Source organism: Bos indicus, chromosome 9 (genome assembly GCF_029378745.1).
Source record: "Bos indicus isolate NIAB-ARS_2022 breed Sahiwal x Tharparkar chromosome 9, NIAB-ARS_B.indTharparkar_mat_pri_1.0, whole genome shotgun sequence".
Taxonomy (NCBI): Eukaryota; Metazoa; Chordata; class Mammalia; order Artiodactyla; family Bovidae; genus Bos; species Bos indicus.
Window position 1 is genome coordinate 64,777,454 of NC_091768.1, and position 25,368 is coordinate 64,802,821.

Genomic DNA, 25,368 nt, shown 5'->3' on the forward strand with positions numbered 1-25,368 from the left:
TATTTTCTAAAATGGAGGTAAACGGTAGATTAATTGAACCAGATAGAATGAGCACTTCAAATTGAAACAATGTTATAGAAATAATCTTCCTCAGCTTTTCATTTCTCTTTGAGTTGTTTTGATCTACTGCATCCTGCTATTTCTGGATGAGGGTTTTTGAAACCATGAGTATCTGGAATTAGTCCTGGACAACAGCAAATACAGTCAAGGAAGTGAGAGGTAGAACTGGAAGAAGAGGGAATGGTAGTTGGCTGGCCAAGGTCAATACTGGAAAGTCATGAGGACATAGTAAGAACTAAGCTAGAAAAGTGGAGCATGCAAGCACTGCAAGTAGTTTCCAGACGAATCAAAGTATCTTTATAATGGTTGGAAATAACACACATCTGCTTTTGCCACATAGTATCTTAAATATTCTATATTACTTGACCCATTATAGCATTGTTGAGACATTTAACTTTCTGAAATGTATCAGTATCATTTATATTGAAAAAGTATGTTTTGCACACATTCCTACTTAAGACAACTAGGAATGGGCTAGAAATATCAACATGAGAAAAATTAAGTGTATTAAACCAACAGCTATACTTCATGGTGAAGTAGTAGTGTGCCCTCAAAATCACATTCTGAGAACCTCCAAACAAACAAGATCTTGCTCACTATTCAGTTCAGTTCAGTCTCTCAGTCGTGTCCAACTCTTTGTGACCCCATAAACCACAGCACTCCAGGCCTCCCTGTCCATCACCAACTCCCAGAGTCCACCCAAACCCATGTCCATTGAGTCGGTGATGCCATCCAACCATCTCATCCTCTATCGTCCCCTTCTCCTCCTGCCCTCAATCTTTCCCAGCATCAGGGTCTTTTCAAATGAGTCAGCTCTTCGCATTAGGGGGCCAAAGTATTGGAGTTTCAGCTTCAATATCAGTCCCTCCAATGAACACTCGGGACTGATTTCCTTTAGGATGGACTAGTTGGATCTCCTTGCTGTCCAAGGGACTTTCAAGAGTCTTCAACACTACAGTTCAAAAGCATCAATTCTTTGGCACTCAACTTTCTTTATAGTCCAACTCTCACATCCATACATGACCACTGGAAAAACTTGCCCACTATTACTATTGGTAAATTGGTTTAAAGGTTTTGGTTAACACAGTAAGACAATACTGAGAAACAAAGCGCATGCCTGAAGATAAGAGAAAAATTATTATGTGGGTGTGAAATTCATTCAGAACTAAAGAGACACGACTAAAAATTCTTAAAATAAGGAATACAATTCAGCAGAGTGGTGAAATTCAAGATAAATATCCAAAATAACTTTTCTTTACATGAGCAATAAATGGTTAGGAAATTCCATTCACAGGAGTAACTTAAAACATAAAATGTCTAGAAAAAAAAAAAAAAAACTAACAGAAAGCTGGGTGACTTTTTTTGAAGTAAACAGAAAAGTAACTTTTCTGAAGTAAACCATAACAGTAATTCAAAAGCTATAAAAGAAGACAAAGACATGTCTTATTTCTGAATGAGACTAAACATTAAATATAAATTACTCATTTACTAATCAAAATTTATTTTTAAATTTTAGCTTATTAAAATGATTCTAACATCGAATTACCTCATAAAATGGAGATATGAGAATGGCTTATAAAATCTTGAACAAAGGAAATATTGAAATCAGACTCACACTTCCATATAATAAAATGTAATATAGAACTCTGGTGATTAAAACCATATGATATCGGCAGAGAATTGACAGATCAATGAAACAAAATGGATAACTTTAAAGGAGACTCTAGTATAGAAGAACATATTATGTAATAAAGGAAATGTCACAAACCAATGAGGAAGGCTTTTTCTTCCAACGAATAAGATTGAGAACACTAATAAACTTCAGAGAAAAGCAAGATCCTCAGAGAAGAAGAAATACAAATGGTGAACGAGCATATAAAAAATGCTCAATCTTGCTAGTAACCCAGGAGATGCAAAACAAGACCACAGTGATGTATGTTTTATAACCTCTAGATTGGCAAAAATTAGCAAACATACTGAAATTGGAGAAAATGTGGATCAAGGCAAAATCTTACATAAATTGGTACAGTCACACTGAAATTTGCATTATTCTGTAAACTTAAGGCCTGCATCCCCCTCAACCTAGCAATTTTAATCCTATATAAACATTTCACAGAAATTCTTGCATATGTGCGCCAGTAGATTTGTACAAAATGTTCTTAGAAGTGTTCTTATTAGCAAAAAAAAAAAACAGTTAAAAAAACACCAAAATGTTATTTTACAATAGAATAAAAAATACATTGAGGCCTATTCACACAATGAAATAATAAACACCAGTGAAAATAAATGGACATAATTATGAATGACTCCTAAAAACAAACTATTGAGAAAAAAAGGAAGTCACAGACTACTTACTACATGATAGTATTTTTCTAGAATTCTAAAACCAACAAAAGTAAATTACATATTATTTAGAAGATCATACGTATGACAAAACTGCTATTGTTATAAGCATAGTCATGGTAAGTCAAACACACAGAATGGAACAGACTTTCTCAGTCTTGACACTATTGGCAGCAAGTAACTCTTGGTGGTGAGAGACTGTCCTATCCATTATTGGATATTTAGCAGCATCCTTGGTCTGTATCCATTAGATGCTAGCTGCAACCTCTAACCCAGTTGTGACCACCAAATATGTGTCTAGACACGGTGGAATGTCCCATAGGAGATAAAGTGCCCCCAGATGAGAACCCCTGGGACAGAAGTTACCCCTAATCTGGGACTAGAGAGCAAAGCATGGAGATGTTAGGGAAGGGTGCAAGTTGATAATGCTCTAGCTCCCAGATTGAGGAGTAAGTCAGGGATATCATTTTATAACCGTGCCTTGTGGCTTTTTTGTATGTGTCAGAGTGTGTACGTATGCTCAGTTGCTTTAGTCATGTCTGACTCTGTGCGACCCTAGGGACTGTAGCCCACCAGGCTCCTCTGCCCATGGGATTCTTCAGGCAAGAATACTGGAGTGGGTTGCCATTTCTTTCTCCAGGTTGACCCAGGGATCGAACCTGCATCTCTTATGTCCCCTGCATTTGCAGGCAGATTCTTTACCATTATTGCAACCTGGGAAGCCCCGTGTCAGATAGTACATGATTTTAAAATTAACCTTATTTTTTAATACACAGTAAAAATAGTAGAATAAAATGTCTTTAAGTTAGCAGTATGTAAGACAAGGAACTGTGGTGTTGGAGAAGACTCTTGAGAGTCCCTTGGACTGCAAGGAGATCCAACCAGTCCATTCTAAAGGAGATTAGTCCTGGGTGTTCTTTGGAAGGAATGATGCTAAAGCTGAAACTGCAGTACTTTGGGCACCTCATGTGAAGAGTTGACTCATTGGAAAAGACCCTGATGCTGAGAGGGATTGGGGGCAGGAGGAGAAGGGGACGACAGAGGATGAGATGGCTGGATGGCATTACCGACTCGATGGACGTGAGTTTGGGTGAACTCCGGGAGTTCGTGATGGACAGGGAGGCCTGGCGTGCTGCGATTCATGGGGTCGCAAAGAGTCGGACACGACTGAGCGACTGAACTGAACTGAACTGAAGGCAAGGAGTAAAGGAATGATATATCCATTTGAATGCAGAGTTCCAAAGAATAGCAAGGAGAGATTAAAAAAAAGCCTTCCTCAGTGGCCAATGCAAAGAAAAAGAGGAAAACAATAGAATGGGAAAGACTAGAGATCTTTTCAAGAATATTAGAGATACCAAGGGAACATATCCTGCAAAGATGGGCACAATGAAGGACAGAAAGTATGGACCTAACAGAAGCAGAAGATATTAAGAAGAGGTGGCAAGAATACATGGAAGAACTATACAAAAAAGATCTTCACAACCCAGATAATCATGATGGTGTGATACTCACCTAGAGCCAGACATCCTGGAATGCAAAGTCAAGTGTGCCTTAGGAAGCATCACTACAAACAAAGCTAGTGGAGGTGATGGAATTCCAGTTGAACTATTTCAAATCCTAAAAGATGATGCTGTGGAAGTGTTGCACTCAAAATGCCCGCAAATCGGGAAAACTCAGCAGTCGCCACAGGACTGGAAAAGGTCAGTTTTCATTCCAATCCCAAAGAAAGGCAATGCAAAAGAGGGCTCAAACTACTGCATAATTGCACTCATCTCACACGCTAGCAAAGTAATGCTCAAAATTCTCCAAGCAAGACTACCACAATGTGTGAACCATGAACTTTCAGATGTTCAAGCTGGTTTTAGAAAAGGCAGAGGAACCAGAGATCAAATTGCCAACATCCGTTGGATCACTGAAAAAGCAAGAGTTCCAGAAAAACATCTACTTCTGCTTTATGGACTATGCCAAAGCCTTTGACTCACGTGAGGATCAAAACAAACTGTGGAAAATTCTTCAAGAGATGGGAATACCAGACCACCTGACCTGCCTCCTGAGAAATCTGTATGCAGGTCAAGAATCAAGAGTTAGAACTGGACAAGAGTCAGAAACAATCTGGAACAACAGACTGGTTCCAAATTGGGAAAGGAGTATATCAAGGCTATATATTGTCACCCTGCTTATTTAACTTAAACATCATGAGATGTATCATGAGTACATCATGAGATGTATCATGAGTACATCATGAGAAATGCCAGGCTAGATGAAGCACAAGCTGGAATTAAGATTGCTGGGAGAAATAATCAATGACCTCAGATATGCAGATGATATCACCCTTATGGCAGAAAGCAAAGAAGAACTAAAGAGTCTCTTGATAAAGTGAAAGAGGAGAGTGAAAAAGTTGGCTTAAAACTCAACATTCTGAAAACTAAGATCATGGCATCTGGTCCCATCACTTCATGGCAAATAGATGGGGAAACAATGGAAACAGTGACAGACTTTATTTTCTTGGGCTCCAAAATCACTGCAGATGGTGACTGTAGCCATGAAATTAAAAGACACTTGCTCCTTGAAAGAAAAGTTATGACCAACCTAGACAGCATATTTAAAAGCAGACATTACTTTGTCAACAAAAGTCCATCTAGTCAAAGCTATGGATTTTCCAGTGGTCATGTATGAATGTGAGAGGTGGACTATAAAGAAAGCTGAGCACTGAAGAATCGATGGTTTTGAACTGTGGTGTTGGAGAAGACTCCCGAGAGTCCCTTGGACTGCAAGGAGATCCAACTAGTCCATCCTAAAGGAAATCAGTCCCGAGTGTTCATTGGAAGGACTGATGCTGAAGCTGAAAGTCCAATACTTTGGTCACCTGATTCGACTAATTGACTCATTTGAAAAGATCCTGATACTGGGGATGATTGTAGGCAGGAGGAGAAGGGGACGACAGAAGATGAGATGGTTGGATGACATCATTAACTCCATGGACACAAGCTTGCGTAAGCTCCAGGAGTTGGTGATAGACAGGAAAACCTGGCGTGCTGTACTCCATGCGGTCACAAAGAGTCAAACACGACTAAGTGACTGAACTGAACTCAATGTATTATAGGTGAAGGTTATCAATGGTTTCTAGTTTCTTCTTTGTATTGTGTTTTCAAAAGAAAAAAAAAGGACGTGCATGAGTAGTATAAAAATTGTTTCAAAGACTTCTACAAATGAGATGGCATACCACTGCTTGATTATCATAGAAGAGTATGACACAAGCAGAATCATTTCAGAACTCATGAGGAAGTTCATTTCTTATTTGTTGTTTATATTTATTGAACATTTAATTTTGAGAAATAGCATCTTATTTTGCTTGCTATGTGTTCTTCCCTTGATCATTCTGTGTGTCAGAGAATGCTTATGAATCTAGTGTGTATCCAGCTTTATTTTTGTAAAGGATAATAGAAAAAGAATTTGAAATTATTTAAGGGTCTGCTGTGTTTGAAACTGCTGGCTTGGGTAGTCCCAGGACTGTGATAAACCCTGGCGTTTGTTTAATCTGTTCTCTACTAGCAGCTGACGCACAGCATGCTCTGCTCTTTATATTTCTAATTTTTCTGAACCCTTTGATCAAACTCTGATGATGTAAAAAACAAAACAATAGGATCAGTGGCAGTGGCAGCTAAATGAGTTCAAGAAGTTGGTTAAAGCATTGTCACAGTGGAGAAAATCATTCCTTTCCTTCCAACTAGATCCAAATTCTGGATGATATAGGAGAGAGAATTAAAGATTATTTTATTTATTCCTGGCACAAACTGGCTGCTGTAGTCCCACTGATAAATATCCAATATGAACTCCATGTAGCCCACAACCCTGGAGTCGTTTTAGCCAACATGTACTGGAATTTCTCCCTGTATCATGGGGAAAAAAAGTGAAAAGTGTAAGTTGTTCAGTCGTGTCGAACTCTGCGATCCCATGGACTATTGCTCACCAGGCCCCCCTATCCATGGAAATCTCCAGGCAAGGAGTGGGGTGCCATAATCTTCTCCAGAGGATCTTCCCAACCCAGGGATTGAACTCAGGTCTCCTGCATTGCAGGCAGATTATTTACGATCTGAGACACCAGAGAAGACTATATTATAGAGAAGGAGATCATCTTTCTTTGTTTACGGGATTTGACTAGATATTTTTATGGTATAATATATGCCACCTGTCACTATTTAACCTTTGTTTTTGTAAGAAGGCCGAGCAATAGAAGCCCTGGATTTGATGCAAACTGAGGCTTCCCTGGTGGCTCAGAGGTAAAGAACCCACTTAACAATGCAGGAGACACAGGAGGCTCAGGTTCGATCCCTGGGTTGGGAAGATCTCCTAGAGAAAGGAATAGTAACCCACTGCATTATTCTTGCCTGGGAAATCCTAGGGACAGAGGAGCCTGCTGGGCTACAGCCCACGGGGTTGTGAAGAGTCAGACACAACTGAGCAACTAAAAACAAAAACAAAACCTGTAGCTCTATAGAGATGTAATGTGTAATAATTAAATTCATGGGTTTATTATGACCTAAAGGTTTAAACTCTGGGGCCAACTATTCATTTTCATGGGGGTCACAAGGGTAAGTGAAACAGTTTGTGGACTGTGTGTTTGCTTGTCTCATAAGTGGCCCCATCCTATGTAGCTCACAGCCTCTGTCTCTTTTCCTAACAGTCAAGCATTCTGACCACCATTCCCATGGCTCAGAACACTGTTGCTTAAGCTAAAGGCCAGTGCCTGGCCACTCATCTAAAAGACTCCAGACACAGATTTGTCTAACTCAGAAGTTCTCAGTGAGGGTCAGGTTTGCTCCCTCTCTCCCAGGGGCAAATAACAACATCTGGAGATACTTTTGGTTGCTACAACCAGGGTGGGGGCATTGTCATCTAGTGGGTAAAGGTCAGGGATGCTGCCAAACATCCTGTGATGCACAGGATAGCTCTTCTCCCCAAACAACAAAGAATTATCTGGCCCTGGATGTCAATAGTGCCTAGGTGAGAAACTTGCATCTAAGTCAACACTGAGCAATTGAGAAATGGTCCAGTTGCTCTGAAGCTTATCCTCCATCCCACTTGTGCATGTGTGTGCTAAGTCGCTTCAGTCATGTCCAACTCTGTGACCTTACGGACTGTAGCCTGCCAGGCTCCTCTGTCCATGGGGACTCTCCAGGCAAGAATACTGGAGTGGATTGCTGTGCCCTCCTCCAGGCGATCTTCACCAGCCAGGGATGGAAACTGCATCTCTTATGTCTCCTGCATTGGCAGACAGGTTCTTCTACCACTAGTGCCACCTGAGGAGTAGCTAATTATTTTGAAAGGACTTTGAATGATCCTTCTTGCTTTGGCTCACTTAAACCATTGTATCAGAGGTTTAACTGGGCATGTATTTGTCTCTCTATTTACAGTCTAAGAGACAGCCTCTGGGGGATAGACTCAACTGAACATCCTGATACTGGTTTCAATTGCAGTCAGGTAGAATTCTTCTTGATCTAATCAATATCACTGATTTTCTCTACATTGGGTCTCTGCAATTGGTTCCTCCCTTTGAAAGCAATTTTGGGTCATTTGCTCTGAGTTTAGGTAGAGAAGTTCCTGCTTAGCACTGACCAACTTTACTCTGTCTTAAAGACATTCAATCAGATAGGCCCTCCATTATATTGGAGGAATTCTAATCAGACAGAGGTCAGGAAACAAAGCAGAAAGTAAGGGATGTTGGATGGTTTTCCAGGCAAATAAAGAGGCAGCTACTACACTGGATTGGCAAGAGCAAACAGTCAGGAGGCTGGGGACACCTGTGTCAGTTTAACACTGTAGACAAGAATGTTGGAGGATTATCACTTTCCAGTATTTTGGATGAAAATGTCTTCCTGCAATCATCAACACACAATACAGAATAATAAAACCATTAAGTGGTCAAATTTATACAGTCAATAAGACACTATCCAAAGTATCCTTCAATGTATTCTTACTTACCGTTACATAGTAATATTTTTATTAGTTTGGTAGTAGAGTACTATAAAGGCTTCCCTAGTGGCTCAGATGGTAAAGAATCTGCCTGCAGTACAGGAGACCCAGGTTTGATCCTGAGTCCAGAAGATCCCCTGGAGAAGGGGATGAAATAGACCTGTTAGAGATACTGTTATACATTTTAAATAGCTCTCTCAGATTCCACTGGAATTTAGGAAACAATTTTGAAGAGGTGCATCCAAAGAGAAATCATTACTGATTCTCATACGAAGATAATATTTTTTTCCTTTTTCTTTTGTATCTCCTTGACATTGACAGGGTGACTAATGTATCTGGTGGTATGAGAAATCCGCAAGGCAATGACATCACAATATGTAATTTTTCCCTTGTGTACTCAAGAAAAGTCAAAGTTCTCCTGTACACTTAAAGAATCAAAAGGCCTAATTTGAAATTGGAATAGTATCCAAAATAAACAAGTTGTAATGTTCTCTTTCCCCCTAAACCCAACCTTTTCCCCTGTAGTTTTAAAGTTTGGAATTATGCTGTCATAATAGTCTGACTTTCATTTTTAATTAGTCAATGATTTAAAAAAGAAAGAATGAAAGAAGAACTTTGCTGTGCATTAAAATCATTGATGTGTAGTTTTCTTTGGGTTCTGGTGTTTGAAGTGCCTTGTACTGACTCTTTTGTTGCCAGCAACTGAAATACCTACTAATGCTTTCTGGCTCTAAAAGAATTGCAAAGCATTGGCTACATATGTTTACCATTATCCACAGAACCGTCAGACCCTTTATTCTAGTGGAGGCATGCATGGAAATAGGCCAGAACGCGAGGGAACACAGTTCCGGTAGTGAAATTAGCAACTGGACAACATTCCCAGGGAAGCGGCTGAGTTCAGTTCTGGCAGAAATCCCACTGCTGCTGGTACAAAAAAAAAAAAAAAAGAACAGAAAAAGAAAGGAAATACAAAGGGTAAAATTTATCTGGGGGAACCGAAGGAGGTAAAAGCATATGATTTGTACAACATATAAAAAAATAATCCTGATGATTCTTTCCAATTATTCTAGAATTTGGGTTATTGGGTGACTTCTGATTTTGAAATGGGAAAATGTTTTTATGAACCTGGATTATGCATGAAGGTTTAACACTTAAGACTGGCAACCTTTTGACCTTTGAAGAGAATTTTAAGAGTTCATTCCACTATTGTGGTCACATGATTTGAAACCATCATTATTGTTGAATTCAATTGTAGCTATTATTTTTACTTCCCCCAAATTGTATCAATTCACCAAACTAAACATGGTTAAATGGGAAAAAAAATCAATTTTTTTCAGTGTAATCTGTAAAATCTTGGTAGGAGTAACTTAAAACATGGATAATCATTAGATGATATGTTACCAATTTATGGTATTTATTTAATGTTCAATATAGGTTGCTTGGTAACATGAGTGTCTTTGTAAAATATTGCTGAAAATTTGAAATGTCAAGGAGGGCATTTTTAATATCACAAAGCTTTCTGGGAACTAGGCAAAATCTAAAATTATTCAAATTTGTATAATCATAAAAGAAAATTTACCTTGACCTTTCAGATTCAACTAACAAAACTATATGTTAATCATTGTATTATTATTATTTGATTTATGCTTAAAAACAATTGCTAAAATCAGCTTTATTATCCCTTAAAAGGTAAGGAAATTGAGGCTCACATAAGAATTCTTTATAGAGCTAGAATTTGAACCCAGATTTACCTGACTCTAAGCACACATCGTGGGCTCACGAAACTCATTTCCTCTTCTTTCTGGACCTCTTGTAATACCTTGTACTTAGATGTGGTCATGTGACTAAGTTCCACATCAGTTCAGTCAGTTCAGTCACTCAGTTGTGTCCAACTCTTTGTGACCCCATGGACTGCAGCGTGCCAGGCTTCCCTATCCATCACCAACTCCCAGAGTCCACCCAAACCCATGTCCATTGAGTTGGTGATGCCATCCAACCATCTCATCCTCTGTTGTCCCCTTCTCCTCCAGCCTTCAATCTTTCCCAGCATCAGGGTCTTTTCAAATGATTCAGTTCTTTGCATCAGGTGGCCAAAGTTCCACATACTAGATGTAAATGGAAGTGACGTGTATCATTGCAAGACTGGCCCATAAAGTCCTTCATGCAAAACCGTCTTTTATGCTATTTCTGCTTCCATTGGTTTGAGGCAAATATGCATGGACACCTTGGGTATGGTGAATATGACAGAAGCACAGGAAAGAAGGGACTGGGTCTCCATTTTGCCACTTGACAAAAGTGTCATCTGCTAATCAGACAAATCTATTCTGGAATTTCTGTGGATGAGAAATAAACTTCTATTGTATTTGAACTGATATGTTAATACATTTGAGACTTTGTTACAGCAGCAAAAGTTGCTTTGTCTGTGTATTACATATAATACAGGTCTTTCTTCATACTGAAAAGACCTGGAGAAGCCCATACAGAAAGGTAAGATAGCTATTATACACAGGAAAACCTTTATTATTAAAAGTTATTTAAATAACTTTTAAATAGGAATCTGGAAAGATCTGAACAAATAAGGAGACTCTTTTAAGAGACATCAATTTTTAAAAAAATTTTCACTTAGAAAGAGCTCTCATTTTTCTAAGTTATCAACATCTTAAGAACTTGGTTTAGAATCATAAAGATATAAAATCTAACCATTAAAGGATATTTGAGAAGTAGATATGCTGTAGACAAATACTGTGTACACAGAGATGTTCAGTAGTTTGTTTTATTTGATAGCTTTATTTGGAAAACTCAGAAGGCGGGAGGAAAGAAAAGCAAGAAGACTCAGTGTACCTAAATGGGTAATTCAATTCAGAGCAAACAAGAGTCATTCACAATTCTATAAAATTTTCAAACTCTTGGGGACATAAGTTTTACTTCTGTAAATACTAGTGATCAGGAATGAAATGGGACTCCTTTAAGAATCGACAATGTGTTGAGGTTTTAGGGTAGTTATATTTGTATGAAAAAAACATCTGAAATGCCTACATTTTTGTTCATGTCTTTTCTCATATGAGGAAAAATATTTAAAGAGGCCCTTGTGATGATGCTAAAGCTTTGCAGGACTGTTATTAAAGTAAGTGAAAGTGAAGTTGCTCAGTCGTGTCCGACTCTTTGCAACCCCATGGACTGTAGCCCACCAGGCTCCTCCATCCATGTCATTAAAATATTATATAATTTAAAACTAACTCAATATCTGCAAGGAGAATAAGGCTGTTCTGGGTGGAGCTGGAACTGGTGCAAAGTCAGCTTCTTCTACGAGTGTCCAAATCCACGTCTGGTTTGGCCTGGCCCTGATATCTGAATATCCTGTGTTGCATCCCTGGAAGAGGAGTTCTTTAAGGATGGTGGATAAATAGTGTCAAAGTTTCAGAGAGGAGGGGTTGGAAGGTCATAAATTCTGGAACCAGAGGCATCTGCCTCTTCTACATTTTAGTTTTCAGTGGCACCCCACTCCAGTACTCTTGCCTGGGGAATCCCATGGACGGAGGAGCCTGGAAGGCTGCAGTCCATGGGGTCGCTGAGGGTCAGACACAACTGAGCGACTTCACTTTCACTTTTCACTTTCATGCATTGGAGAAGAAAATGGCAACCCACTCCAGTGTTCTTGCCTGGAGAATCCCAGGGACCGGGGAGCCTGGTGGGCTGCCGTCCATTGGGTCACACAGAGTCGGACACGACTGAGGCGACTTAGCAGCAGCAGCAGCTTTGATTAAGGCATTGCACGTGTGTGTGTGCATGTGTTCAGTTGCTCAGTTGTGTCCAACTCTTTGCAACCCCATGACCTGTAGCCCACAAATCCAGGGATCGAACCCAAGTCTCTTGCATCTCCTGCCTTGACCGGTGGATTTTTCACCACTGTGCTACCTGGGAAGCCTGATTAAGGCATTAGGTATCTCAAATTTTGAGTTGTGGTTTATCTGGCAAAGGGGACAATGCTATTTACCTTGAATGGTCTTTGTGAGAATTATCAGTAATATAAAAGGAGCCCCTGGCCAGATGAGGAGCAGGAGGACTGCTCAGATGCTGGTCAACCATGAAGTATTTCCTGCTGCCTCCCTAGACCCACAACTCAGTCATGGGCTCAGACAGCAGGGCACAGGGACGGCCCCTAGAGACAACCACTCTTAAGGCCCCCCTTGCTCCAGTGAAAGGGAGGGAAGACGCAGGGATGGGCGTCTGTAACTGGAGGAACCCCGACTCCAGAAGTTGGCTTTCACTGCAGGCCTCCTAAGGTTGGATATGGATATGATTAGGGTCTGCAATAAGTGACATCTGTTTGCTCTGACCTTTGGGTAATGTGGCGTTTCTTTCTCTGGGGCAGATGCTAGAAAGGTGTTTATTGTGAGTTGACAGGGGTCTTGGTGGGTGGTGAGGTGTGAGTCAAATTCGACTATGCATTTTGGCATTTTGTCTACAGATGTTTCTCAGATGTTTGTGGGCGGGCATGTCCTTAAATAAAGAAATACTAAATGTATGTTTTTGTGTGTGTGGAGGAAAGGAAAAAACTTGTACTTAAAACCTTGGCCCTTTTATGCCTTCCATGACACTCCTGTTTCATGGCCAGATTGGAACTAGTCATTGCATGTACTTTCTGAAGAGAAAATTTGCTCATTTAAAGAAAAATCTTTTGTCAGTTTGATATTAATGTGCTGATGAAGAAGCAAAATACGGCACTGGGGGAAGAATGGAAGACTTCAGGAAGTACCAGGTACTAGTTTTATGCTGTCCAGCCTTGCTTCATCTCCCTAGCGTACCATCCCACCACACAGAACAGGACACAGGCAGCCTTTGGTAAGGCTCATTCCCAACTCCAAATTTTCACTGCAGTGAGAGTTAGTGTCTTCAGAATTCACAATCTATACCCATTTATGATACCATGGAAGGCACACCTTCTATTCCAGATGCCAAGATGCTGACTTGATAATACTGGAGAAAGAGAGAGAGAAAGAAGGTGAACTTGAAGGATATTCAACTTTTAATACCTTTAGAATCACCTTAAAATATACTTTTAAAAAGGTTTGCAAAGAAATGAGGAAAATCAAACCACATTTTTGAAATTGTCTTCTTTTTTCCTACTTAGAAAAGAAAACTAAACCCAAAGAAAAAAAATCCCATTTTGCTTTTGATTTCCAGAAATCTTCTGAAGTTCTAAAGAAATCTAGCTTTAGCTTAGTTTGAGAAAATCTACTTGAAAAACTTCACAAATGGATGAAAGAAACTCCTTACAGAGTTAATTAATCTGATTAGCAAATAAAGTGGAAAAATAGTGATGAAGGGCTATGCCTGGAAACCAAGAGCTTAAACATTACATAGTTTTCCTGCTTTGTATCGAAACTTCTTGAAATACTGTTTTTGACAGATGCTCACTTTGACCTCCACTTGTTAGCAGTTATCTGGAATTTACTCTCTCCCCCCACACAAAAACAGTTATTTTCAAAATAAGTTTGTTGTATATGGTTAAATAGACCAACTTTTTCAGCTTAATTTCACCTAAAATTCTAAACCTTAATGACTATCATGATGAGAAGGAAATGTTTTATCAAATGTTGCTTTAAAAAAAGATACCTAATGAATGATTATCAGGATAGTTCTTTGCTAACAAAATAATAAGACTTGTTACATTTGTTAGTGACTTTGTTCTGAATATAAATCCTGCTTTTTTTTTTTTTTAACTCAGCCACCATCTAGATCTATGCTCTAGGTCATCTACAGAAATGAAACAGGAAATAGGAAATGTGTAAACCCCATACAATTTCTTAGTCTAGATTTCCTTCTCCCAAATTATGATAGTGTGTTTCAGCAAATCTGGAGACTAGAATCACCTTTTGGAGAAGGCAATGGCACCCCACTCCAGTACTCTTGCCTGGAAAATCCCATGGACGGAGGAGCCTGGTAGGCTGCAGTCCATGGGGTCGCTAAGAGTTGGACACGACTGAGCGACTTCACTTTCACTTTTCACCTTCATGCATTGGAGAAGGAAATGGCAACCCACTCCAGTATTCTTGCCTGGAGAATCCCAGGGATAGGGGAGCCTGGTGGGCTGCCGTCGATGGGGTTGCACAGAGTCAGACACGACTGAAGTGACTTAGCAGCAGCAGCAGCAGCAGCAGAATCACCTTTAATTATTTAAGTACATGATTTCTTCAGACTCACAGATTTAGAGAACGGACCTATGGTTGCTGGGGAGGGGGAAGAATAGGGGGAAAGGGTAGATAGGGATTTGGGGATGGACATGTACACACTGCTATATTTACAATGGATGAACAGCAAGGACTTACTATATAGCACAGGAAACTGCTCAATGTTTTGTGGCAGCCTGGAGGGGAGGGAAATTTGGGGGAGAGTGGATACATGTATATATATGGCTGATATATATCACCCTTTTCTATCCAACAGAAACTACACAACATTGTCAATTGGCTATACTCTAATACAAAAAAAAGTTTAAAAGAAAAAAATTGCACTATTTCTTCACTTCAACTCACTGGTACACTAATGACTGAGTGTGGTTATCAACGTTTTATGGAAAGTGGGCCTGTCTCCACTAACATTTGGGTTCCTCATAGAGCCTGGTTATAGCCACTCAGTAATTATTGCTTAGTCAGAAAATCACATGCTATTTCCTATGTTCCTTATCTTCTCAGTCTCACCGTACTTCCTCTATCCTTTTCCCTACTCCTCAATTACATGGAGGGGAAAATGACAGTAAATATAGCTCTATTTTTATTCTTATGCAAAAAATGTTCAGCCAAAGGTCCCAGAACTCTAATGCTTTGGCCACCCGATGTGAAGAACTGACTCATTGGAAAAGACTCTGATGCTGGGAAAGATTGAAGGCAGGAGAAAGGGACGACAGAGGATGAGATGGTTGGATGGCATCACTGACACGATGGACATGAGTTTGAGCAAGCTCCGGGAGTTGGTGATGGACAGGGAAGCCTGACATGCTGCAGTCCATGGGGTCACAAAGAGTTGGAGCAACTGAACTGACTGAACTGAAAGATCCTGGAACAGATTACCTGGCTTTCCTCAGTATTGTAGCAGGACAACTGTCAGTGTTTATGAAGCTCAGTACCAAAGCTACTCCAGTATGTTTGAGGCAAATGTTTCAGTCAGGATAGGCCAGATTATTTTGTGCAGACAGAGGCTGAAAGCAAAAAAAGATGCATATCTTGCTCACACTATACTCCCAAATCAGATGCATGGAAGGTTCTGTTCCCTAGACCCAGGCTGACAGGGGCCCCCTGAACCATCGTAAACTCCCTTCTTGTCTAGAGCTTCAGGTGTGCTATAGCAGGGAAAGAGAATAGGGGGAACTGGAGTCACTGTCCTGGAAGAGACACGTGTCAATTCCCTCTATTTCATTGGTCAGAATAAGGGACATACTCATGCTCACCTTCAAGAGGATATAGATTGGAATTTTCTGTATTTCCATGTGAAAGTGAAGGTGTAGTCACTCAGTTCTGTTTGACTCTTTGGGCCCCCAGGGACTGTAGCCTGCTTGGCTCTGTCCATGGGATTGTCCAAGCAAGAACACTGGAGTGGGTTGCCACTTCCTTCTCTAGGGGATCTTCCTGGCCCAGAGATGGAATCCAAGTCTGCGGCATTGGAGGCAGAGTCTTTACCATATGAGTCACCAGGAAAGCCCTATATTTCCATTAGGAGAAATGCTAATGTTACCACAAAAACTCTGCAGATTTTTTTTTAAACTAACCCTCTTAGAAACAGACACAGAATAAAATGTCTCTAAAATAAAAAATTACTGTCTTGCATGTAATGAGCACTCAGTAAATATTCATGAGTCACAGTTTATTAGTTGTCTATTACTGCAGAGCAAATTATCAAAAATTTGGCAAATTAAAACAACACTCATTTATTATGTCACAGTTCTGTAGTCTGAAATTTCGGAATGGTGTGGCTGGGTATCTCAAGGGTAAAGTCATCGTTAGCCAGGCTAATTTCTTATCTAGAAGTTCAGGAGAAGAATTTGCTTCCAAGCTCCATTAGGCTCTGGGATCAATTCAGTTCCTCGCAGTTCTAAGGCTGAAGTTCCCATTTTCTTGATGGCTGTCAGCAGGGTCTACTCCCAGCTCTTGGAGGCTACAGGAAGTCCTTGCCATGGAGGCCTCCCAATATTCAAAGCCAGCAATCAAGAATCGCCCTCGATTTGAGTCCTTCATATGCTTCGAATCTCTCTGACTTCCTCCATCTCTCATCTTTACATCCATATTTAATGGTTCCTATGATTAAGTCAGGGCTTCCCTGGTGGCTCAGTGGTAAAGAATCCTCCTGCCAAGAAGGAGATGTGGGTTCGATCCCTGGGTTGGGAAGATCCCCTGGAGAGGAAATGGCAACTCACTCCAGTTTTCTTTCCTGGGAAATTCCGTGAACAGAGGAGCCTGCCTGGCAGGCCACAGTCCATGCAGTTGCAAAAGAGTCAAGACACAAATTAGGGACTAAAAAACAACATGATTAGGTCAGCCACACCTAGTCAATCTCATTATCTTAAGGTCCACTGAGCTGGGGGCTTACTTACAATTGCGAAATTCCTTTTGTATTAAAGTAATGTGATTGCAGAGTAACATTTCATCATTTTAACAGGCTTTGAAAACACTTTGAAAGAGGAAATTATTTAGGTCATTTGGCATCATAAGTTTTGTCTCCCACAAGCAGCCTGCTGCTGCTGCTGCTAAGTCGCTTCAGTCGTGTCTGACTCTGTGCGACCCCATAGATGGCAGCCCACCAGGCTCCCCTGTCCCTGGGATTCTCCAGGCAAGAGTACTGGAGTGGGGTGCCATCGCCTTCGCCCACAAGCAGCCTACACAGAGTGAAAAAAGCATTAATGAACTGAGCCAGATGAGCTGGTTAATAACTAGTTAATAACTGGATAATTTGAAACAAGCCATGAAGTTTTTCTTCTCTCAGTCTCAGGTTCCACAGCTGTAAAATGGGAATATTATTCCTTGCTCTGCTGGCCCCATAGAGTAGTTGTGAGACTCAAATGAGATTATATAAAAACATGTTGTGAACTTAAAAGATCAACACAAATGCAAGTTATTGAGTTTGAGCTTTGTTTTACTGCTCAGGACCTGTGAGATCAGAGCTTTTAAAAACAATGCTGGAAGAAGAGACAGACATGGGGCAGAGGAAGGGTCTTGAGAGACATAGAGTTTTTGGCTTTCTGTCCCACAGATCGCAAATTTGATGAGCTAATCATAAAGTAAGTGAAAGCATATGCTACACATTTCTTTTTTAATGCATGAAATAGGTGTAAAATTTTAGAGAATCACTTTGGCAAGAGGCTTTTGGCCTCTGCTCTATATAATGATAATAGTGTATTACCATATATTTATGTGATATTTTCTGAGGGAAGTAAAACACTTTACAGACAGTATTGTTCTTCTTCTAAATATGCCAGAGAGGTAGTAGCAGATGTGAAACATTTATCCATGTATAATGTAAGCACATAGACAAGGCCACTCCAGAACCACACTCCAGGACCCCAGTGCCACACATAAGTATTTTTTCCCCTTGACTTATATTATTTCCCATATTAAAGAAAGTTTGGTACCTTTCTGTACCCCAAGCCCAACCTATTGGCACATGTTTATTTCATATTGCTTCTCTACTAAGGGTTGAGTATGAGAACAATTGCATGTTTTCAGTTAGACATTATCATTTTGCTATTGGTATTCAATACATAAAAATTCATATAAATTGAATGGATTCTGTGAAGGTACTCACTTCAAGGCACAGCCTTTGAAGTTGCTGGCTTATACACAAGTACCCACAGTGATGATCAGACACCTGATTGTATCTTAAGACACAGGACTAGAGGATTCAGATCAAGATTGTTGGACAATCCCTTTGAACACATCGAAAATATTCCTACATGTGGAGATCCTCATTGAAAAGTAAGTAGAGACTGGCAGAACAACTCTTGTGCAACTGGTTGTAAGAGAGATCCGCATATAATTAAGTAGGAAGGGAAAGAACATGATAAGGTCAGGACTTTTGCCATTGGGAGGTGACACAGAAGAAGGAGATTCCATGGGATTGGAGAGCCACTGTAGAGAGTGAGCAGTTTGAGGCACATATTGGGAACTCCAGCCCTGGAGTCTGACACCAGGCAGGTGAGCTTCCTCAGCTGGTTAGAAGCCAGTAGAACTAACAGGAGAGCTGTAAGAAGCCTAGATTCTGCTCATGAAGTGCATGCACACACACTTACTTGAGACAAGGTGGAGAAAGCAGATTGAAGTTGTCTGGTGGGCTGCCGTCTATGGGGTCACACAGAGTCAGACACGATTGAAGCGACTTAGCAGCAGCAGCAACAAGTCCGTTTCCTGTGACTACTCTGGCATGGGCCCCAGCCTGAAATGAATGCCCACTCCAGGCCCTGTTGCTCTGTGACACAGCTCCACATTAGGGCAAGGGCTGATGCAGCTGAAAGGAGCACTGGACTGTGGGGAATGGAGCCTGCTCAGACCTGGAACAGTATCTGAAGGGGTTGAAGGCAGCACTGGCACTTGGTGAGGCAGTTCATCACAAAAGGTCCAGAGCTCTGACTGGGGCTGGGACCACCACAGTCCAAGCCCAAGTCCATACTAAGAACCCACCCCAGCCCGTCTTGTTCCAACACTGTTCCCCTCTGGGGTGCTGGAAGGCAGGAAAGCACACAGGGGGAAAAAACCAACTCAACTCAAACCTCAGGGCTTCGGCTCCACCAGCTTGGGACTCACTCCCACCCCTAATAGGGTGGTGTTGGCCACTGAGCAGAAGAGAAGCCTCATCTCACACCTGGCTCTGGCTTGAGACACTTCATCTCCAGCAGTCCCAACTCCTGCCAAAGTGATAGCTGTCAGTACCCACTGGGGAAAGACATGACTCCTGCTTAACGTCAGATCTAGCTCTCCCACCAAAGCCACAGGGTACCCACAGACTGTATAGGGATGCTCCCACAAAGGGACACCCCTTCAAGATGGGGATACATAACTGTTTCACCTAATTTCACAGAGACAAAGAAAGGTAAGCAAAATGAGAAGACAGAGGAATTTGTTTCAATTGAAAGAACAAGAGAGAAAATGCCTAAAAAAAACTGGTGAAGTAGAAATAATTTATCAGATTAAAAGTTCAAAGCGTTAGTAATGAGAAGGCTAACTGAATTAGAGAAAAGAATAGATGAACACAGAGAGAATTTTAACAAGGTACTATAAAATATAGAAAAGAACCATCCAGAACTGAGGAATACAATAACTGAAATAAAAAACACACTAAAAGGAGTTACCAACAGACTAGGTGATTTAGAAGAAAGAATAATGGAAATCACCCAAACATAACAAAAAAAGAAAAACAAATTTTAAAAAATGAGAACAGTTTAAGGAATCTCTAGGACAACATCAAGCGTACCAACATTTACATCATAGGGGCCCTAGAAGAAGAGAGAAACAAAGGTGTAAAAAATATACTTGATGACATTGTGGCCGAAAACTTCCCAAACATGAAAAAGACATCTGGTACAGGAAGCACAGAGGGTTTCAAACAAGATGAACTCAAACACACCCACATTAAAACATATCATAATTGAAATAGCAAAATTTAAAGACAGAGGATTCTAAAGGCAACAAGAGAAAAACAGAGAGTCATATGCAAGGGAACCTCCATAAAGGTACCAGCTGATTTCTCTGAAGAACTTTTCAGGCCAGAAAGGGGTGGCATAATATATTTAAAGTGCTGAAAGGACAATATCTGCAACCTAGGATATGCTACCCAGCAATATTATTATTTAGAACTGAGAGATGAAGAACTGTGAAGAAAAGCAAAAATGAAGAGATAATCAATAATAAAACTACCCTAAAAGTAAAGTTAAAGGGTCTTCTCTAAGTGGAAAAGAAAAGGTTACAACAAGAAGAATCTATAGGAAAGGGAAAATCCCATTAAGAATGGCAAATATATAGTAAAGGCTGTAGGTCAACTTAAATATGCTACGATGAAGCTGCTGCTGCTGCTGCTAAGTCGCTTCAGTCGTGTCTGACTCTGTGCGACCCCATAGACGGCAGCCCACCAGGCTCCCCCATCCCTGGGATTCTCCAGGCAAGAACACTGGAGTGGGTTGCCATTTCTTTCTCCAACGCATGAAAGTGAAAAGTGAAAGTGAAGTTGCTCAGTCGTGTCCGACTCTTAGTGACCCCATGGACTGCAGCCCACCAGGCTCCTCCGTCCATGGGATTTTCCAGGCAAGAGTACTGGAGTGGGGTGCCATTGCCTCCTCTGTACGATGACGATTTAAAAAATTGCAAAATCAACTACAACTACAATAAATGGTAACAGGATAAATATAACAATGTAAAACATGACATCAATAATGCAAATTATGGTGAAGGGCAGTAAAAAATGTAGATCTTTTAGAATTTGCTACAATTTAAAAGACTACCTGTCTAAAACAAATAGTTTAGCCATGGGTACTAGATTTGAGATTTCTAGTAAAGTTCCTTCAGCCAGTGGATTTATTTTTTCCCTTAACTCTAATATTTCTGACCCTCTAACACCAGGAAACCAGGTTTTCACTAGATTTTGCAGGATTATCAGAGGGAGGAAACTGTCTGTGGTGGCACAGATGGATAATTTGCCTATTCTTGCTTGTCATTTAGATCCACATTCACTGAAACCAAAAACATATGTCATCTGTAACTCAGTAAGTAATAAAACTACAAATTTTGACAACATATGTCCTTTAAAACAGAAATAGTAAAAATATCTTTATTATTAACAACAGCAAAAAAAACAGTAGTTAAGAACTGCCCAAAATATTACATAATTTAATCTCTGAAGTTGTGACAAATTTCATGGAATTTGTCTTATACTTCACCATCATCTAAAATTTCATTTAGATGCTTAACAGTAAGACAGATGATCAAGCCTGAGCTCTCTAATAGCAAATATCTAATCATACGAAATGGTTCTGAAGTGACAGGAGAACCTCTAAGTTTTATATATGGGTAGAGTTTGACTGGGATTCCCAGGTGGCACTAGTGGTAAAGAACCCACCTGCCAATGCAGGAGACATAGGAGACACAAGTTTGATCCTTGGGTTGGGAAGACAAACTGGAGGAGGGCATGGCAACCCACTCCAGTTTTCTTGCCTGGAGAATCCAAAGGACAGAGGAGCCTGGTGGGCTACAGTCCATGGGGTCGAAAAGAGCTGGACACGACTGATACGACTTAGCACACATGCAGAGTTTGACTACTGCTGCTGCTGCTGCTAAGTCGCTTCAGTCGTGTCCGACTCTGTGCGACCCCATAGACAGCAGCCCACCAAGCTCCCCCGTCCCTGGGATTCTCCAGGCAAGAACACTGGAGTGGGTTGCCATTTCCTTCTCCAATGCATGAAAGTGAAAAGTGAAAGTGAAGTCACTCAGTCATGTCCGACTCTTAGCGACCCCATGGACTGCAGCCCACCAGGCTCCTCCGTCCATGGGATTTTCCAGGCAAGAGTACTGGAGTGGGGTGCCATTACCTTCTCCGAGTTTGACTACTAAGGAATCTTAATAATCAGAGAGCAGATTGGGTTTTGTTTTCTTTTTCTATGCTAAGGCTAGATACACAGCAAGATTTTTAAAAGTGAATTTATAGCCAATTAACTTTGGAAAAGAAAATACAATAAGAAGACCACCCAGTTGATAGCAGCCCTTAAATAACCTGCTAAAAAGTACTTATATACCAAAGTGATACCCATATACATTTCTGAATTTTTTTAAGTTTGCTTATTTACTTCTTGGTTAAAACAAAATCAACAACAGATAAACAGAAATTTGGGAAATTGTTCATAGAGCTGTATGATATCCAACGGCCTAAAGATATTATATATAGGGCACAGATCAAGTTCTCTAGATTTTTAATTTTAAGATAACATAAGAAAGTATAATAGCTCAGAAAATATGGAGTCCTGATTATTTAATAGGGTATAAAGCAATAAAACATTAATCTACTCTTAAACCTTACTTTGTCTTAAATGAAACACACGGTGAGCCCCATACACATGCACACAAAACACACACACACACACACACACACTCCTTCCTGAAACCCAAGGACTCAGCTTCCCAACACATAAAGGTATAGAGGAAGAAACTAAGAAGGTTGGCATGGTCCAGAAAATCTGAAGTGTCCAGCTTCACCTGGACATCACCTGTAAGGTTCTTCTCACATAAAAAGATGAATGATGAGTCTGGTTTGACCATTTGGTTTGACCAAAGATGTACAGCTTCTGAGCTACACTGTACATCTCAGTGTACAGTGACTCAATGGGCAACTTTGGTTGTGTGTATCTTGCTGAATGTCAGCTATAAATCAGTTTTACTCTTAGCATTAACACACTTGTGAAGAAGTCCTAGATGGGTTGGAGGATCTGGTCTGAGACATAACAAGAGGCCACAATCCCACAGTTTGGGGAAAAGAAACATGAAGCTGTCAGTCCTCTGAGGTCCTGGCAGGAACACCAAATGGAATTTAAGGCAAGATATCAGATCCTAAGGTGGGCAGTTGTATGATCCTAGAAAAGCCTAGAAATATAACACAAGAATCAGAAAGGGACTTGCTAGAAAAAGTCAAGGAAGATGCCAGTTATAGGCGGAGGGCATTAAGACAATGACTCTGAACAGGCATCCAGGCACAGGGGAGTTGGTACCAGGAGGAGGAAACCCTGAGGATAAGTGAGCCCTGACTCAAAGCCACACAGAGAAGGTTGTCATGAGAAGAGAAAGGCCACTGTCAGACTCAGCCAGGAGTCCTAGAGCCCTACACTGGGCCCTGACCTCTGCTGCACAGGAAGGCCCCACACTTGGCCCCACCCTTGGCTGCTGGAAGTGGTTCTGGGAGGGAAAGGGGATTGGGCATTGTAGCTTCTGGCTTATACAGGATGGCCTGGAGAATTTTGATGAGTATTACATTCAAGCCAGGGCACTAAGACCTGATGGTGAAGAACCAGGGAAGGCAGTTAAGATTAAGTAAGGCCAAAGGATGCTCAAAGAAGGTAATGAAATTCTCTGGCTTATCATTTCCAAATTCCTCATGTCCAGTCCAAGCCACTATCAGCACCAAAGGATCCAATAAAGATTATACAATGGATTCTTTAATTATTCTAGTCTAAGCCTTTTATTTCCTGCTTGGATTAGAGCCCCTGAATCAGTTTTTCATAATTGTAGCTGACTGACTTGAAGGAAGCTTCCATGCTCCCCTACCTCCTGGTACCCACACCTTTGTATAATCTCCTCCCTTGAATGATCTGGGGCCTGCAACTTGTGTGTAACCAATGCGTTTTGGTGAAGTAATAGGATGTTACTCCAGATTCTGTTCAGTTATATAAGACTCTGTACTGCTAACAGAGCCTGGATCTCTCACTTTCTCTCTCTCAATCTTTCCCTCTCTCTTTTGCCTCTCTCCCTCTTTTTTCTCATTGTGCTGGTTTTGAGGAAGACAACTACATGAATCATACAGCTGCAAAAAATGAACAGTCAACAGCCTGAGGGAGCTTAAAAGTGGACGTTTCCCCAATTGAGCCTCCAGATGAGAACTCAGGCTGGCTGGTATCATGACTCCTGCCTGCAGAGGACTCAGCTAAGCTGTGCCCACATTCCTGACTCACAGACACTATGAGATTATAAATATGTGTTATTTTAACTTGCTAACTTTGTGGTAATATGTTACACAGCATAGAAAACAAATGAACTAATATTACAAGCTATTTCCAATAATGTCTATTCTCAACACGGTAGGCAGAGAATCCTGTTAATGTGGAAATACTTTATTTAAAACTCAGCAGTGGCTTGTTCAGTATGGAGTGGAAGCCAAAGTTTACACCATGGCTCACAAGGCCCTGTGTACCCACTCCTCTCTCATTGCTCTCTTTGTCCGTATTTGCTGCCCTGCCAACTCTCCAACATGCCCAGCACCCTCTTTGGGCCTTAGTGTTTGTCCCTCTGTCTAGAATACAATTCCTTCCAGTATTCACATGACCACTCCTCCCACTTTTGTATGTCTTTGCTCAAATGTCCCTCTCTCAGTGAGGCCTTCCCTGATCACTCTGTTAAAAATTCCAATATCCTTCCCACCCCATCACCCCTCACCACCCTATGTCTTTTTTCTTTTCTCCATAGTATTTACACCACCTGATTTATGTTTTACTTATTTGTTTACTGTCTGTCTTCCTACAGCAGGACATAATCTCCATGAGCACACGGATTTTTATCAGCTTAGTTCACTACTTTATCTCCAGCACCTAGAACAGTTCTGACACATAGTATATGCTCAATAAATATCTGTTGAAATAAATTTCAAGATGCATCACAAAATCTACTTTTAGGTTGTACTTCTAAAATTAAAATCTTTCATTTAAGCATAACATAACTTCCATTTAAGCATGACATGACATAAGCATGGCATGCCTCTTTGCAACTCCGTGGACTATAGCCTCTGACCATGGAATTCTCCAGGCAAGAATACTGGAGTGGGTTGCCATTCCCTTCTCCAGGGGATCTTCCCAATCCAGGGATCAAACGTGGATCTACTACATTGCAAGAAGATTTTTTACCATCTGGGCCACCAGGGAAGCCTCAAGCATGACATAAGCATCATCAATTCTTAAGCATGTTTTCAGATTATCTGCTTTATGATCAAAGATGTGCACCATTTCAGGAAATTCATTTTGTGTCTGGAAGAAGGCCAAGATCAACCCGACTCAGTGAAACCCCCCACTTGTCCAAATTTTCCTTGGTTTTACAGATATGGCACCCAACTCTACTACCATAAGAGCAGACCATCCAACAGGGAACTAACTGAAAATTAAAGCACACAAATCAAGATGCTTTCATGTGACACAGGTGTTCTCAAACTGAAATTCTAACAAATAGCTTTCTTGTTGGTTACAAAACTTTTTTCTTTAAGCAA